Raw genomic sequence first — 19766 nt, 5'->3', positions numbered from 1 at the left:
ATATTCAAATTCAAGTCTTAAACTAGTATAAATTATAGCGTGGTTCTGTCCACAACATTCCGCCCCCCGTGAACCGAAGGTGCGTCTGCAGTTTGAGGTTCACCATACACATCTAAGACCGCGAGCTTCGAGGCAGGTCTACGTAAATTTCCGGATGATGTTTTAACGAGGGCCGACCTTACTTGACCATCAGGAGCAGGATACACTTCCAGAACTATGCCGCGCTTCCATTCGCCTCTACTTTCGTTGTCGTCACATATGATAACTACGTCGCCAATTGTAATTGGTTTAACTCTTTGATGCCACTTAGTGCGCCTGGTTAGAGTTGGCAAATACTCTAACATCCACCTACGCCAAAAGGTTTGCTTCAGTTGCTGAACGACTCGCCACTGTTTTCGTAGGCATACCGCCTTAGAGCAATCTGACGTTTGAATATAGTTAGGACACCCTAAAATAAAATGGTTAGGGGTCAACGGGTCGGAATCGAACTTTCAATTGGTATATGCGTAAGTGGCCTGGAGTTAATTAAATTCTCCGCTTCAATAAGCAAACTTTGCAGAGTTTCTATTTGCGGTGCCGCTTCCTTCAATGTGAATGACAAGACTCTTTTTACACTGCGAACCATACGTTCCCACGCCCCACCCGCTGATGGATTTGCTGGTGAGTTAAATACCCACTCGATTCCACGACGAGTACACTCCGCTTCCAAATCATTTTTAAGACAAATCCATTCGAATTTGCTTGCCCCCACGAAGTCCGTACCGCTGTCACTGCGTAGGCGAACTGGTATTCCTCTGCGATTGACAAAGTTCCTTAAGCACAGAATAACGGCGTCAGTTGATAAGTCTCGTGCTACTTCCAGATGAATTGCTCGTATTGTCAAGCAAGTAAATAGAGCCACCCATCTCTTTTCACGACGCCGACCTATAGATACCATTATCGGCCCAAAGTAGTCAAGGCCGGTGTACGAAAACGGTCTAATATACGGTGTTAAGCGATCTTCTGGGATTTGTCCCATTAACGGAGTCTTTGGAGTCGCTCCCATATTTTTACAATGCTGACACTCACGTTTTACAGATTTTAGAAGGCCTCGAATGTTTGTTATCCAGTATTTACTTTGGATAGCGCAGATGATGGATTCTTGATTCTGATGATAGTACATTTCATGGTAGTGACGTGTTATGAGGCGTGACATCGGATGATCCCGTGGCATGATAATTGGTCTCCTAGTATACATTGGCAAGGACTCAGCATGGTCTATGCGGCCACCCACTCGCAGAATTCCTTCATCATCGATCACAGGCGTTAAATCAAAAAGTGAACTGCGATTAGAAAGCTCCTTGCCTTCGCGTACCAATAAGACATCCTCGGCGAAAGCGGTCATTTGCACCAATCGTACAAGCATGAGTTCGGTCTTCCTCACCTCATGTGCTGTGATTTTAAACACATCTTTCGTAGTTGCATTCTTGTGGAAATATGCGAGGAACTTAAAAATCGCGTACCTTACTCAAGTCATAACTTTCAAAAATGTATAATAGTTAGAGTAGTTTGCAAATGGTATGACGTCAATATCCATTTGAACTGTAAATAGCTGTTTTGGTCGCTTTTCTTCTTCGCCTACAACTTCCGATTCGGGATTTGGTAGGACGGGCCAGTGATCCTCAGATAGATTAAGATATGAAGGGCCACTAATCCACCTAGAGTTCGATGAAACTCTAACTTTTTGTGGTCTTGTTGCGTCATCTGCAGGGTTTAACGAGCCTGGCACCCATCTCCACTGTGAGACCTCAGACGATTGGAGGATTTCAGATATTCTATTACAAACAAATTGCTTGTAACGTCGCGCTTCGGACCTAATCCATTGAATAACGGTCTTCGAATCTGACCAGAACACAATTTTATCTGGTTGTACAGTGTGGCTGCCTAAAATCACACTCTTAATTTTTGTTCCTAGAACCGCGGACTGAAGCTCCAGACGTGGAATAGATAGTGGCTTCAATGGACTGCAGCGGGACTTTCCAACAATGAAAACTATTTCTACCTCGTTTGCATGACATATACGCCAGTAGGCCACGGCTGCGTAGGCAAGTTCGCTTGCATCGACGAATATGTGAAGCTGAATCTGCGTTGAAGGGTCTGTGAAATTCAAATGATAGCATCTCGGTACGCTAAATTCAGACAGCGATTCTAGCGACTTGTACCACTGGAACCATACTTCGTGAATCTCCCGTGGAATTGCTTCATGCCAGTCAACGCTTAACTGCCATAATTTTTGCAGAAGTATTTTCGGAGCCAAAGTTATGTTGGATAGAAACCCGAAGGGATCGAAAATGGACATGATAATCCCTAACAACTCCGCTTTAGTTGGACGTCTACTGCCATCCAAAACTTGATTTGGAATTCTCGCAAACATTAACTTAAAAGAAAAAGCATCACGATTCGGATCCCAGTGCATGCCCAGAACTTTCTCGCAGTCTGATTCACCACTACACATATTTTTTGTAGGACTCTCAACTGGCATTGACGTGTCGTAAATGGCTTGCAATAGAGCATTTGAATTCAAAATAAATCCTCGAAGTTCAAAACCTGCTTCTTGATGGATCGCGATTACCTTCTTCGTTACGCTTATAGCCTCATGTACGCTAGAGAAACTGTCAACGTAGTCATCTACGTAGTGGCGATCGATAATAGCTTCTACTGCTCGCGGATACTCATGCAAAAACTTACTCGCGTTAAAATTTTTTACATATTGTGCCGAACATGGCGAACAAATAGAGCCGAAAATCATTGCAGTCATAACATAAACATCGGGTAACTTCGTCGGGTCTCCTTCTCGCCAAAGGAACCGCTGAGAATTTTGATCGGCTTTACGTATGTTAACGCGATGGAACATTTCGCGGATGTCCCCACAGATAGCAACTTTCCCTTCTCGAAATTTAAATAGAATTGACTGCAATGATTTGGGATGATATGAGTCCGGCCCCTTCATCAGTGCAGAATTTAACGAGATCCCATTAATTTTGGCGGCAGCATCAAAAACTAGTCTAGGTTTGTTACCTTTATTTATATTGTACACAGCGAAGTGGGGCAAGTACCATGTTCGCTTATCTACCCATTCGGCTTCATCTGCAGTTAATTTCCGAGCATAGCCCTTACCTACATATTCATTTAACTTTTTTCTGTACCAATCTGCGTAATTTTCATCTTTCAACATTTTCCTTTCCACAATTTGAAGACGCTTTAATGCCATGCTGTAACTCTCAGGCAGATCGCAGCGTCATCCTTCCATAAAAGTCCCGTCTCATATCTACCTTCAATAAATTTTGTTGTTTCTGTCAGTATTCGTTCAGCCCTTATACCACATGCAGACTTTACGGGAGGCAGCGTACTTCTTTCAAAGTTTTCTACCTCAAAAAAATCAGATACTGTCTTTTGCAGTTGACTTAGTGCGCTGTCGTCAATATGTACATGACAAATAGTTGTGTTGTGTGTTCGGTTTTCATTAGAGCCGAATATCGTCCACCCCAGTTTCGTTTCATGTGCCGTAAACCCTTCCTCAAAGCAGAGCTGTAAAACTGTGAAATCATTTGAAATTAAAAATCATCAATTTTATGCTATTATGTTTTCATTGAATTTTTCCTTGTTGGGGAATGTGGCTTATAATTTTCCAATTCTACATTCACTCAAAGTAGATACGATTGCACACATTAACATATTCAAAGGAAGATTGAAAAAATTGAATGACGAAACATCAACTTTTAACACTGAATACGTATTCAGATGAATGCAGCTTTTGCTATGTGTGCACACATTCATTGAGTACCAATCAATCGGTATAAATATTCTAAACACACAAAACCCACTGAAAAGTACACAAGGTTGAATTTTATTAAACAGATTTCAAAATTTCAACACAAAAAATTGTTTATAGAACGTTTTCATTAGTTTTTTTCACTTGAATTTGTATAAGTATTTATAAGAATAAAAAACATTAATTGGAGAAATATTTTTTAGTGAACGTGTCGTTAGAATGTCGTTATGAAAAATATAAATTATTTATGATTTTAACATCTCTGTTTAGAAAATTGTCAGCTTTCCAAATAAGTGTTACCAATGTACCATTAATAATGTATTCTGCATAAATTAGTACATACATATATGTATAAGTTAATATAAACTAACAAATTTAAGAGCTTCTGGTTCTAACATTAGACATACATATACGTTTCATTACTTAATTATAAACATTTTTGATACAAATTTCTTCGTATTTTTTTTCTTCGTTATTGGGTCAAGCAGTTAATGGAAAATCGAATTTGTGGGTTAATGAAGGTTTTTTTTATTTACAATAAGTCACAAATTATCAACAATTTCCGAATAAAAATATTTAACAAAATTCGTTGGTCTATATTTTCATTAACACTCTTTTCTGTAAGTGCAATATTTAAGAATGCATACCCATTTCATTGCAGAAGGTTTGGCACGCTTTTTAACCCAAGTCTCGGTTTGTTTGTTAACATAAAAACTACATATCGACACCTAAGTGAAAGATCGACCTATATCAGCAGCCAGTTCAAAAACTCCTTATCTAAAAAAACTGTTCAAGAACACCATATTTCAGAAGTTTGTTGAAGAACGCCAGGACCAGGTTATTTATTGTTTAATTTTTGTATTTTCAATACACTGCTGCCCTGCATAAAGGGAAACACGCGTGCCGAATTTTCTTCAGATATCTAAACTTTTGCTAGAGTTATCGTGTACACAAAAAAACGGACAGACAGACAGACGGACATGGACTAGTCAACTTTTCTTTTCATTCTGGGCATTTTCGGTATATACATACATATGTACATAAATGTAGTATATATCCATCTCGATTTTGGTTGTTCCAAATATCCGTTACGTGAAAAAAGTTATGGTACCCTCCTGCAGAAGTGCGTAGTAAATATGTTTAAAAAGCAAACTTTTTAATTAATAATTAGTTAAAAAAAAATTTCAATGTAATGGAACTCCTCAACCCCTTTTTAATGAAAACAAGAACCCTTATGAAATTTCGTTTTGAAAGTTTTCAAATTTACTCAAGAAAAAAATTAATAGAAAAAAAATTGTGATAAATTACATTTTATATTCTGCGAGAAAATGTCTAAAATCAATGAAGACCTATGCTGCGAAGGCAGCGAATTATCAACAGAAGATTTTGACGACCTTTTTGAAGTGATTAGTGAGTATGTTTTCGAAGACGAAGACCCAACACCTCAGTCATCCAGTGAATATGTACTCGAAGACGAAGGCCCAACACCACAGCCAACGAGAGAATATCTAGATGTGGAAGATTCACATTCATATAACGACACATCTGTTTTTTACGACAGACGCGGGGAAAACGATTTAGCTGAGGAACCATGTGCGCAGGAAACATTATTTGGAAAATATTTTGAAATTTTGGAGAAGGTAGATATCAAATGCAATGGCCGCTTTTTTTTATTAAAATAGAGCACTAATGCAGTGAGCACTTTAAACAATACTTGCTCATGTGTGCTGGCCAAGTTTGTGGTTGCTTTTTTTTATTAAAATATTAATAGCTGGCGAAACATTTTCCAAAATGTAATACATACATATATCTACATGTTTTACTAATGAATTGAATTTAACGAATTCTTTATATTACTAATTTCACTTCAAACTAATGTATGTACGTTGTGTTTAAATGAAAAACAGAAACTAAATACGGCTTTTATTTCTATCTATGCAGTTACATATGTATATGTATGCAAGTATGTATAAGTATATACAATTTGCTATGATGGAGCCCCAGAGGCTGATGATATAAAAATGTGTAGGTATTTAAGACTAACATTAAAAACTACTTGTATACACGAGGCATCAAAAAGCAGAGTGACTTCTTTACCGATTTGGAAAATAAACAAGATGGCTTCAGAAAATCTATAAAAATAAAGGAATTGCATACATTCAGAGAAACAACCATTTACAAGTCTATTCTGCGCTGGTAATACAAATTTTGTTACCGGTAAATAAAGTTTCTCTCAATTTTTAAACCCATTTTGCATTCTGTGTACTCTTGTAACCGGTAAATTTCGTTAACATCTCATAAGGTGGTAACAAAATATTTCCCCGTGAAATTTGTAATGCCAGAACTTCCACAATTCTTCATACCTGAATATCTGAATATATTACCAGCATTACCAACGTTCCTAGAATCGCGGTGACATGAACTGGTAACATTTTTTGGTAATAAAATTTTCCGGTTACAAAATCTTCGGTAACGTGCAGAATAGAGAGAATGGGAAACGAAAGATGCCGGTAATGAAATTCGTAAGATTTATCAAGCAAGAGTTTTAAAAACTGTCAATTCTATTGACTCTGTTTTATATTTCTATATATAGTTCACTAGTTTCGAATCTAATATATGTGTATGTATGTATAAAGATGTGTCCTTTGTGCTTGACGGTTGCGATGTTTATTTGGAATAATTTCTCACCATTCATTGGCCATGGTTTAATGACAGAAAACGTCCATACTTACATACACATTGAAATAAAATATTTGTTTTTTTTTTTCAATTCCAGATATGTTTAAACTTTAAAGTATAAAATGTATCAACCCTGGGGAAAAAAGCATTAGTACTGAATGGTAAAAAACGTGTGCATTCATTTTAAATATACAATCATGTCTGTGTCCGAATGCTTCTGTTACATTCACATTCTATACTGAATGTCAATCTACCATTCAATAACACAACACAGTTTCTTTGTTTTCAAGTATTTTAAGCCACTCAGTAATGAGGTTTTTTTTATACAAACAAAGAATCAAAATTTTGAAAAGAATGCCGAGTGAATGCAGATCCTACTGATTCAATCATTTTACAGCTCTGCCTCAAAGTTAACAACACGCCATGGCCTAGATAAATTTGTGTGAGACACCCCTATCAAGACATGTGGCATAGCGTTCGTATAGCTTACAATTGGAATATGGCTTAATTCGTCGTATTTTTGTTTAAAGTTTTCAGCGCACAAAGTTTGTGGGGGCAAAAGCAGCTTTTTAATCGTGCGAACGTCTTTCATATGAAATCGCACTGAATCGTAAACACTCGATACTTCAACATCCACCCGTTTTGAAACTTCAGTAGTTGTCTGATCGTCAAACCACTTCAAGCGCAAGAAGTCAGCGATTCCTTTCAAACCAATTTCATCAGCTATACGCTCCTCCAAAAGAGTGACTTTGGCTCCATCGTCAATAAATGCCATTACACGTACGCTACCCTTGCGTCCATACAGTTTTACAGGCAAAAATTTAAGTAAAGTTTTATCAACAATGCTTTTGCATACATCTGCGTTTCTTTTGTTTATTTTGCTCTTCTGTTTCTCATAATCATTTCTTTCACATACATTTACAGTCGCAACAGCTGATTCTGTTGGAGGTGAGATGCCAGCTTGAACTGTTTCTGAATTAATTTTATGAAGCAATTTATTATGATACTTGCGGCAAGATGCCACACCACATTCACGACGATGAGGGCAATTGTACATGCTGTGATTTGCGGAAAGGCAACAAAAACACAAGCGATTGTTTTTGACGACCTCCCAGCGCTCATCATATCCTGCCTCTTTAAAATTAGAACATTGGTACAATTTGTGATCGGATTTACAAAGCTGGCATTCATACTTTTCTTTACCTATGGTTAACACTTGTTTCGCAAATCTATTACTTTTTTGCACCAGCTGATCTGTGTTTACATTTGATTTTGACGTATTAATTTCAGTAGCCATGGCGATGTACACAGACGTTTGTTGCAACCAGATACTAAATTCCTGGATAGTTGGATACATTTTATTAATTGAAAATATATGGCGAGCCCAATCTTCGCGTTTGTTAAGTGGTAATTTACCTACAAGCTCCTCTAATAGTGTTGGATTTGAGAGGTGAGGCAAAGCACCGGCGTTTTCCAGAAAAGCAACAAGGTTGGATACCATTGTGGCGAGATTCACGATATCGCTGTAATTTTTGCCAGTGATAGAAGGAAAGGCTCGTGCCTTAGCAAGCTGACTCCGGACCAATATCTCAGGGCGACCGAAGTGAAATTGAAGCGTGGAAATAATTGCATTTACACTTGAAGGGTGAATTAATAAAGACTCAACCGTATTACGTGCGTTTCCTTTTAAACACTTTTGCAGGCGTTGCAGGTTCTCGAAATTGGTGTAATTATACATCGTGGTGGTTTCTCTAAACGCAACCGAGAACATTGGCCATTCTTCGGGTGCTCCAGAAAACTCTGGCAGATCTCGTAGCTTTCGCAAATGTTGTTGAATATGCGACGGTGGGCAAATCGTTTGATTATTCGTAGGCAATGGGTACGAACCGTATAAAGGGGCATTTCTTTCGAAGGCTAATTCGGCAGAGTCGGTATTAGGGAAGTAAAGTGATGAAAAATTACCTGTTGTGCGGCAAGTATCGGTAAGTGTGTCCGGAGGACGATGAGCGGCGGATGATGAATCGTTGGCATGAGTTGAAACCTGGCTAGTGGCGGTTGCCATACGATCCATTGTAGAGGCGTGGGTCTTGTTTTCGGCGACTGTGATGTTGTTGGCATAATTCATGTAAGTGCTGGTGGGACGTGTTTTATCTAAGTTGGCAAAAGTGACTGCGGCAGAATGCAATGTACGGGGGGGCAATTCGTCGGCAAGTTTGACGTAGGCGTTGATCGGATAAGCGCTGGCGTGTGCTGGACGTTCGTCGGCAAGGTTGACGGAAGCGTGATTTTCATAAGCAAGATAACCTATGGGCGGATTGTAGGTGTAATTTCGCGACACGAAGGGTTCGGTGGCGTGAAAATGGCCCGTGTCGGCAAGAGTGACGATGGCCTTTGTTGATGCTAGGGTTTGTTTCAAAGTTAACCTCTCATTTTCTGAAGCGGCAAGAGAACGTTGCAAAGTTTTTATTTGTTCCTGTAACTTTGCAATAGCATCTTCCTGCTCAACTACAGTGCAATCTAATTCGTTTTCTGAATCGTGTTCCCCATCTGAATTCGGCATTACTTTGCGATTAGTTTCAGTGTTCGTTGAGTAAACTTTTCTATTTCGCAAATTATAGCGTCGCATTCGAAGAACCAAGTTAATGATTCTCACGTTGCTTTGAGAATAAATATTAAACTAATGTAACTGCGGCAGCGAATAGCACAAATATATTAAGAACAACCGAGTATTTTTTATTTTGTAAGGTTTAGCGTTTTAATATCTAAAAAATTGTTTTGGATTAGTACAATAAAAATTAGAAAATTATATCCCTTACTTATTCGTGCTTCTCCTCAGTCTTTCGGTTAGCGAAAAAGGCCGGAAGAAGCCATTTTCGTTCGAGTTCAAACATTCTCGTTAGAGTATAAAACAATGTTAAGTTACAATAGACAAAAGAAGGTTGCCAAATATTCATATTCAAATTCAAGTCTTAAACTAGTATAAATTATAGCGTGGTTCTGTCCACAACAATGTACAAAGATTTGACATTGACATTGTAAAAGTGCAACGTTGTTAGTGCATGCCAATTTTCTGTGCCAGCGCTAAAAAAACATAATACAAGGAAAACGAAGCAAAAAGCTGGCAACATTTGAGCGCAGCTAACGTGTTTCCATTGGCAATGTATCGATCTAGGAGCTAAGCAAGTTTCGCACATGTCTGTATACTTATGGACGTTAATATGTACATAGTATGTATGTGTACAAAAGATTTGCAATTGGATTTTGTTACGAGTTGAAATGATGGTAAGAAAAGAGAAATAAAATAAAATTTAATAAAAGTATAAGAAGCAGGGTACGAAAATAAACTATATTGTACGTTACTATTTCGTTTCGTTTATTACTTCAACAGTTCGGTACAATACGAAAACCAAACGGCTGAGTTCACTTTGGCGATAGTACACTACAGTAGTTTAGTAGTTACAGACGAAACAACAAACGAAATGAATCGTGCAGAGAAAAATATATGTATGTATGTACATATATGCAATAACTAAATACAAAACTTATGGCTGCAGTGAATAAAAAAAAATAAAAATGTTTTTTAATTGAATTGGATATGAAAATTTACAGAAAAAAAAATTTTTCACGTAATTGAAACGTACCCTATGGTACAATTGTCACAAACGAAAAGCAAACGTTTCTCGTTGGGGAAAATGACAGTGAATCTAACAATTTGTTTCTGACTATGTACAAAACTGTACAAAACCAAAAATGATATGATGATCGATGAGCAAATGGGAATTGTTTTGTACAGTTTATTTTCGTACCCTGATAAGAAGTCGCATTTATTCATTTAATTTATAAAATAATTTGAATTTAGCTTTTCAAATAGGTGGCAACTCTCTTCAAACACCTCAAAAATCATATAGACGTTTAAACTAAAAGTTTCTCAACGCTCTTTCGTTTGACACACACGACTTTAAAACAGGGCGTAACCCTCTTAAAATATTTTTAAGGTAAAACCTTCTAAAACATCTTTCGCCTAACACCCATAGTTCAATTATTTAAATCCCCTATTTCAAGCTGAATTTTACTCTTAAAATAGCTGGTAACTCTACTACATGTAGTTTATAAAATAAAACCTTTTCAAAACAATTTCGATTGGCCCATATTGGCGTAATTTATCTAACTTATTAAAGAATTTGAATTAAATTTTTTTTTACAGGTGGCAACCCTTAAAAAACCCTATCTACACATCTATAGACCAATCCCTTTAATTTATACCTAAATGTACAAAAACAAAGATTTTCAACTTCAAACTGCATTTACAATTATGTAAATACTAGATAGCCATCACCCGCTTCGCTGAGTGCGCGAAATTTCTGAGTGCTACATTAGGTGTAATTAATTTCAATAAACATACATACATAACCCATGCCAAAAACAGGAGATTCCAAATTTTTTTACCCATATTCAAAATATTTTCAAACTAAACCTCTCTCTTGTGATACTTTTTCAATTAACTTATACCCGTACTCAAATATATATAGATTAAAAAGGGAACAACCCCCTCACATATAGTTTAGAAATGAAGCGCTTTCAAAACCATTTCGTTTGATACCCCTATTGTTATAATTCATTGAAAAGTTTGAATTTAACTTTCTGAAGAGTTGGCAACCTTTTTAAACCTCTTTCGTCTGACACTCACATTGTAATACATTCAAATGCATTCAAATTACCTAATTCCTATAATTCAAGTCGAATTTGAATTTTCAAATATGTGGAAACACTGCTATACTTATGTAGCTTAGAAATAAATCCTTTTAAAGACTTTCGGCTAATACTTATATTGTAATACCTCATTTAACTTATAATATAATTGTAATTGAATTTAGTTTTAAATAGGTGGCAACCCTCTTCAAATATCTCAGAAGATTCTACATGTTCAAGCTGAACATTTCTAAACACTCTTACGTTTGACATTTAAATTTGACTATAAATAGTTATAACTCGACTTTTAAAATAGGTGCCAACCCTCTCCAAAACATTTTCCAACCAAAATCTTGTTAAACCCATTTGGTCTGACACCCATACTGTGATACATATTCCAATTACATAATTGCCTCAATTCAAGTAGAATTTGATTTTCCAAACAGGTGGCAACCGTCCTTCAAGCAGTTTAGAACTAAAACCCTTTTCAAAAACATTTCGTTTGATACCCATATTTCAGAAATTAATTTAAATTAATGGAATTTAATTCTTAATCTGGTGGCAACCTTTGTAAAACACCTCAATAATCTAAATGTTCAATCTGAAGGTTTCTTAACAGTCTTTCGTTTGAAATCCATATTTTAATTTTTCAGATAGCTTGCGAATAATTAATTTAAATTTGACTTTTCAACTAGGTGGCAACCCTTTTCAAAATATTTTCAAACTACAACTTTTTTAAGCCTCCTAAAATCCATTTCCTAATATATTTACCACAAATATTTCCTGCGATATACAGTATGAAAAGTTCCGTTTGTATGGATAGTGCCACGCCCCCTTTTACAATCGAGATTAAATCTATCCTATATTTTAAGTTGGGCTAAATGACACCAGAGTACAAAATTGCATGATGATGGGTTGAGTAGTTAAAGCGTGAAAGCGTAATAAACAAACAAATTCACTTTCGGATTTATAATATTAGTAAGGAAGTAAGGATGAAAGTTATAAAAAAACCAATTTGCATTTTTGAATTCAGCGTCCTCAAATTTACTAAGAGGCAAATTTTCATTTAAATCCGTCCACAATTATTTTACCTCACATTTTATATGGAAGGGAAGCACTGTGCAGCGGGGGGCCGCTTCATACATAAATAATGTCAAACTATGTTTAGTGGCACAGCTATAGCTTTCTATTGATAGACAGGACACCATCAGTATAGATGTCCTAAGACTGGTTTGTGAAAGGTCCAAATAATGGGTAAAAGAAAATAGAGAATTATGAATACTTTTTACATGCATACAAACATATGTACATATATCCATGCCACAAAACTATGTTCGAGTACTTTTCAGACAGATTTTAATTATAATAGTATGTATGTATATACGTATTATGTATATGACCAACACTGCTTATGCTAATGTTAACTCATGATACTGCCGATACATCCGAACAGAAAAAAAATTATCAATTGATAAAAAATAGCTTGTAGTTGTATGTATATACAATATACACATATACATATATACATACATACACATGTTCATGCTAACTATTGACATACATACTAGAATATGCTCAACTTTGAAAAGCTTTACGTGAAAATAAACTTTATGTTGCAGTGTTGAAACTCTAGGTGACCATTTCACCCACTTCTCCACCTCATCGTACGTTCTCAATTTGTGCATAATACATGCATATTTAAATGTATGCGTATCCATGTATAGGTATGTATGTATGCATGTAAAGGTAGATAAGTGCATACATTAGGCATATGACTTGTTTTTGAATTAAATATAGTTTATTTATATTTGGCCGTTAAAAACAGATTGTTTTATTTTAAGCCGGCCTTGAGCTCAAAAAAAAATCAACTGAATTAAATATATCTATGAGGAGAGAATGAGGAATGATGAAAAATGAAATACATAATTTCGCTTTTATCAAAATTTGGGTCAAAATGTCCGCAAAGGAAAAAAAATGTTGCTGAAAAATAAAACATGAATACATACATAACTATTTACTACGGCGATTGACTCAGTTTTTTAAAACCGGTTTCAACCAGATTTTTTGAATATTTTCAGCCTGTTTTTACGAAATTTTGATTTCTCGAATACCGAGCACTTAAACCGGATCTTTACAATAGATTAAACCTGGTTTTCACGTAGTTTATTTATATACCAGGATCTAAAAATTCCAACCCCCATATTCTAGAACCCGAATTTTCGTAATTCGTAATTCGTAGCTACGCTACGAAAAACGAAAAATCCATATGCTGCAACCCTTGCGGAAACATGTGCAGCATTGCCAGCTATCAGTTGTTTTTCGAAGATAGCTGAATGAAGGAAAACAAAGTGGAAAGGAATTAAAAAAACACTCATCATGTGCTTGTTTATTGTAAAATTGGTTAATTTTACGTATTTTGAGGAAAATTATGGATTCTGATGTATTTGCGATTATAGCAGCAGAGTAAGCGTAACCATGGGCGCATCTATATCAGCTTCTGGTTGAATTGTTGAACCACAAGCCAGAATTACTCCTATGCCTGAAGAACTGGTTCTCAATCCAGTTAATACAATAACAGCTTCTTCCAAGCCATTGAAAACATTTACTTTGTCAGGCCCACCACCTGTTGCATTTGCTTCTGCCTTCGGCCGCGCTTAGGGATTATAACCCTTACTAAGTAGAATTCTCCTTTCTGTGTTGCCGGAGAAGAGGGGCTTCCGCATGTCAAACGTATACAACATTTATAGTGCATATCACTCCGGCTTCGCCGTTTACAGTATTTTTGCGCAGAACCTACGTCGAAATTTGCAAAAAAGTGCATAGTGCAAACCGAGTTTATTAATAAGCTAGTGGTAGGAAATTTGAAACACTTATCTTAAATAAAAAGTGAATCCTTTGATTTATCTGTTTAAATGAACACCACCAATATTTCTTGCAAACACACATCGATTTACATCTTTTATTTCGCCTCCGACACAGAATTGTTTTCGCACAAAATTACGCAAAGAAGCTTACTCGTTTGTTTTTAGGCATGCCATTGTTACGAATTTCGAAAGTTCGAAAATACGATTCGGATTGCAGCATACTATTTCTACGATTCGTAACAAAATCCGAATACGAAAGAGTTGCAGAATAGGGATGCAAATATTTATTTTATCAAAAATGGAACTAAGTAGCGAATTTACATATATTAATTTAATAACTTAATACTGGAAAATTTTCAAGAAAAATACTTCAAACATTAAAAAAACCGAACGAAAAACTTTCACTGTTGTTTTTGTTGTATCAGCATAGTACGTTCCTGTCTAAGTCAGTGAATCGACTACATATTGTCTTCATTCTCGTCTAACGACAGACTTAGGAAAAGGCCAGATCCAATGCCTCTCCCATTTTAGATGAGCACGTGTAGAGGTTGTTAGTGATGCACAGTGTTCTATTTTGGAAAAAAGGAGACAAAATCAAATATCTCTAGAACGAGAAGAGATAGCGAAATAAATGTAACGCTCTTTTAAAGCTGAGATGGAGAATCCACAAAAAATAGTCTCGTTGGATAGAAGAATTACCGTGACCTTTAAAATAGCCTTAAAAGATAAACGATTTTATTTTTATACCCGAGCGCACTTGTGGGTGTTATAACTTTGTTCGCATAACGGTTGTTTGTAACAGGCAAAGCGAATCGAAGTAGATGTAGACCAATGTAAATAAAAATCGTATAATCGTTATTAAAACAACATTTGTAAAATAATACCTAGAGAAAGTACCGCCTATCAAGAAAACCCGTTTTTTCGCTCCCCTGTAAAATTTGATTGCCGTAAGTTAGGCGGTTTTGCAATTGGTCGATGGGCGGCATTGCAAAAACATCGACGATATATACAATGACCGCTTACCGGAAAATGATGGTAAGAGAAAATTTTGGAAAATGCGCGTGCCCTCGCCCACTTACATATGTATGTACGTATATCTCGGTAACCAATTTTTCAATTTCAACCAAACTCGGTACAGTTGCCTCAAAAAAGCAATATTCTGAAAATTTTTTAAATCAGACTAAAACTACAACCACTTTACATATAACGGTATATTTCACTTACTTCAATATCCATAGCATCAGTGGCGGATCCAGCGGGGGGTTTGGGTGTTAAACTACGTGTCAGTCAGTGGCGGACCAACGGGGTTGTTTTAAAAAACCCAAAACCCCCTCCGCTGGATCCGCTACTGCATAACATGTTATCGCAACTGTTTGAAATCGGGAAAAACACTCTTGCTTATCATGCAGTTTACTGATTCGGTTTTGCCCGAACTTATACTTACTTGTTTTATTTTTTTGGCTTGAGACCAGTACTTTTTAGAAAGTTTTAAAAACATGTTTTTGCTATTACTGAGTCAAGGCATCCATTTCCATAGCGACAAAAACAAAAAACCCTTTTAATTTTTTCCCCAAAGTTCATAGCTTGCTGTCTTAAGTACCAAAAAAAAAATAAAAAATTTTACTTCTGAAGGTCGGTTTTGAGGTTAAAGCAGTTTTTCATTCAATCATATCTTTAAAATGACCTTCAGGAGTAAATTTTTTGCTTTTTTGTCTTTTTTTGACCTAACAACAACTTGTCATGTATAAAAGATTTGAAATACATTTTTCGATTCTGGAAGCTGTGGGAATGGATTCCTTCACGCAAGAAAAGCAAAAAAAATGTGTGTATCCATTCATTAAGTTCAAGTTTCAAGCGGCCAAAAAATTGGTTAAAAAATTGTTTGTTTCTCGCATTTGCCTGTTGGAACTTTTTGTACCAAATATTGTCAAAGAACGTTATTTTTATTGGCTTTTCATCATTCCTCAACCCCTTCTCATAAAATATTCAATCAAAAAAAAGTCATATGTCTAATGTATATACATCTCTGTATGTAGAAAAGTAGGTTTCATTGACCAGCCTTTCAATAAATTCACGTGTCATCCGTGAGTAAATTTTACTAAAGCACAACATGTGTGGCTGTGTGCGAATATGCAATTGTATATAATTAGGTGCCTACAATTTTCTGCCACTTCGTAATCGCTTTTAAATGTATGTTAGTATGTATCTATACATAAATGTAACCTGCAGGAAATATATCTAATTACATATAAGTTAATTAAAATTTGACTAGGAAAGAGCTAAAGGCCACTATTAACTGTATATTTTCATTGAGGGGGCTAACTTTTGGGGTATTCACAACGGTGTCGTAAGTGTCGTATTGTTGTGTGTCGTAAACTTTAAACGCCTAAAAATATATTAAGAGGGTTCGCAAAGTACCATAAAAAAAGTCATATTATAAATTTTCGCCGTGTTAAAAAATATTTGGTTGTGCTTTTAAGTTCACTAAATATTTATTTAAGCTTTTAAAGTTTACGACATACAACAATAAGACACTTACGACACCATTGTGAATCCCTCATATGTATATTTGTATGGTGATGGCCGCGAAATAGTCAAGGGTGGTTACCTCTCTGCATTAGGTGTCAACTAACTTGTAACTAACTACTTTTGGACATAAAATATCAATAAGAAAAAAATATATTTTTTATTCTCTTTACTTGTTTAGTTAACCACTTTATTTACAATTACATGTTACGTGAGACATATGCATGTATGTAACTTCAAAATGATAATAAAAGTAACGTGTCATTTGATTTGTCCGGAATTCGAAAAAGTATTTATGAAGTGCAGAAAAAGTGTATTCAAAGTAAAATTTGTATGCGAATATTTAAATAGAGACTTGTTTAAAGGAAACAATGTCCCGATTACGTCTGCATGACTCCTGCATTACTTTTCCGCTTGTTTCCAGTTAGCTTTTTGTAGTTGTATATTTATAGTTTTCGATTTCGTTGATATTTGGAAAGCTTGCTTTAAATATGTTTGTTTTTACTATTAACTTATTTTTTAATTGATATTTTTTTTCTGCAGGGTTTTCGGAAAGTGCATACTTAAAAAGCTTCTATTTGTGTTGTGCTTTTGTTGACGTAATTTCAGCGACACTCACTTGAGTCAGTTAAACCGTAAAACTTTCTTGATTGGAAAAAAGAAAAGCACCTTTTATTGTGCTTTGCGCTTTCTAGTGTTAGCTAGTGGCAAATTCTTTATGACTTTTCTTCATTATTATTCTTCTGCCTCTTTTATTTTATTAAGTTCAGTACACACACACACGTACAGAAATGTGTACTTTATTGTTTCTCTCTCCTGTCGAAATCCATTGGCATTTTTTTTTGTTTTTCTTTTGCTAAATTTTTCGTTGCAAATACTCTGTGTGTGTGTGTGGGTGCAGTTAAACGAGATTTACGTGCATTTGTATTGGTGCATGTAAGCGTGTTTGTATTTTTTCATATCGTTGGCTTTTAGTTTTTGTATATAAATATATAAGTGTCTAAATATGTGTGAATTTGTGCATGGTTGTAGTGGTGTAAAAGTTATTTCAGCTGATTTTAATTGTTTTGTTGTTGTTGCGTGTTTTATTTTTATCAGTATTTTTCTTGTGTTATGCTTTTCGCTAGCGTTGCTTCGACGAGCTGGATTTTATATGTGTTTATGTTTTTGTATTAAATACTTTACATGCATATAAGAATACATAGATACTTACATATGTATGTACGTATATTTAGATAGATATCTTGTTAGTCGACTTTACTTTAGACTACTAAATTTACCAATACAAGTGAACCTTCTACTTCGCTTTGTTTGAACTTTTCATTCCTATTTAGATATGGATGTGCTATTTAGTCCTTAACTTTCAATATACGCACGTTTCACAAATTTTCGTATAGGTTTAAGTTTTAGCTTTATAAGCTTTGCGATAATGAAATATAAAGATTTTGAAATAAAACCCTTAAATCGTCTTCACACTATCACTTTATACCCGTAACATGCAGAACACAGCGTGCATGGCAACGACATGGCTGACGAGCTAGCCCGGAGGAGGTTACTGCTGAATCCAAACCCGAGGACAGTTTTTCTTCATCACGTCAGGATTGTATCCTAACCTCAAAAAACCTGGCGGATATAATGTGACGGGCACGTTTTTTTAAGGTTTGGTCCGGAGTCAGACTATCTGACACTAATTTTCGATTTTTTTTCGTTGAGCTGTTTTATCTAAACGCTTTGTCGAACCCATTTTTGCAGATCCAGATCAACGTTGATTTTAATAAGCTCCAAACGAAATTAACAGCATTCACACTTTTTGAGTAATTTCTGTAGACATCAGGAGCACCATACTACTGTCCACACACAGCTCACTTATGAGCCAAGGACTACGGGAAATACACCTTTGGGTAACTAAAATTGCGCTTGGCATCAACGCAGAAATAACAGATCTAGTACTTTTCAACCGGAAATACAAGATTCCGACCTGGTCTAAGCCCAAGCTGAAGCAAAGCATCAAGTATTACTACGGAAAATACTCGATAGCAAACTGCCGGCGGCGCCTCAATGTAAATGAGCAGCCATACAGTGGCTAGCCTGCACGTCCATAAACCTAGCTGACCCAAGTCGCCAAAAATCAATAAAACTTAGCTAGGAATTAGGTGTCTTTTAGGTGTTAATTAGGGCCTCCAAAATTAATTTAGGTGTTCCTTTGGTTTCCGAGAAATTCGCAAAAATGTGTGGGTCAGCTAGGTTTACGTAAACCTAGCTGACCCATCGTTAAATATAGGTTTTAAATTTTCCAGATATATGCTGGAATTAGGTGTCTTTTAGGTGTTCTTCAACGCCACTAAAACTAATTTAGTAGCTCCATTGGTTTCCGAGAAATCGCAAAAATGTGTTTTTCAGCTAGCTTAACAGCGCAATCTTAACAATCTTAATTTTTTTTTTTTAATTTTCGAGATACATATATGCAGGAATTAGGTGTCTTTTAGGTGTTCTTCAACGCCACCGAAACTAATTTAGTAGCTCCATTGGTTTCCGAGAAATTCGCAAAAATGTGTTTTTCAGCTAGCTCATCGCTGTTAAACTAGCTGAACAATCTTAAATTTTTTTGATGTGTATACATCTTTGGTTTCGGTAAGGGTAAAATTTGCGAAGCTGTAACGCATATCCCAGCACAAAATTTCGAAGGGGTTAGCATGTGTATTTCAGCATAAAATTTTTATTTTCATTATAAGCACCCTGTGTTCGCTTGCCAAATGGTTGCATACATTTAGGCATATGCATAGTAAGAGGAAATGCGCTCCAATTGATTATTACTTCCGATTATTTAAACTCCGCACTTGCATTTTGATATTCGTAGATGATTTAGTTGTCTATTTGGATAAAAAAGCAAGACGAAAATTTAAAAAAATACTGAAATCATTTAAAAAAGCATCGGATAAAATCCTGCAACATGAACTGCATTTACATGAACCACAGATTATATCCCGAAAAAAAAACTAAATTTAGGAATATATAGAAATAGAAATGCTCAAACTATAAGCTCAAAAACAATAACTGATGCGGTGTTTCCAAGATATTTCAACGCCCTTGAGGGACAAGTATATACAAGTATATTTTATGAATCATACCGATAATTTCATGTATTAAAATAATTAAAAATAAAAATGAATAAAAAAATTAAATCAGCAAAATGAATA

The 19766-nt window shown here is 35.7% G+C and overlaps 1 protein-coding gene and 1 long non-coding RNA gene across 2 annotated transcripts in view; both read left to right on the top strand.

Annotated features, from left to right (window-relative positions):
- LOC118740526 (flocculation protein FLO11) overlaps positions 1 to 19766 on the top strand; it is a 59669-nt gene that overhangs the window by 5694 nt on the left and 34209 nt on the right. The window lies entirely within an intron of this gene.
- On the top strand, positions 6900 to 8160 carry LOC118740528. Its single transcript, XR_004993150.1, has 2 exons — positions 6900 to 7315; positions 7415 to 8160. It is a non-coding gene; the product is annotated as an uncharacterized LOC118740528 (long non-coding RNA).

Source organism: Rhagoletis pomonella, unplaced genomic scaffold, assembly GCF_013731165.1.
Source record: "Rhagoletis pomonella isolate Grant_MI unplaced genomic scaffold, Rhpom_1.0 Rhpom_scaffold_00006, whole genome shotgun sequence".
Taxonomy (NCBI): Eukaryota; Metazoa; Arthropoda; class Insecta; order Diptera; family Tephritidae; genus Rhagoletis; species Rhagoletis pomonella.
This window is presented reverse-complemented; position numbering and strand designations above follow the sequence as displayed.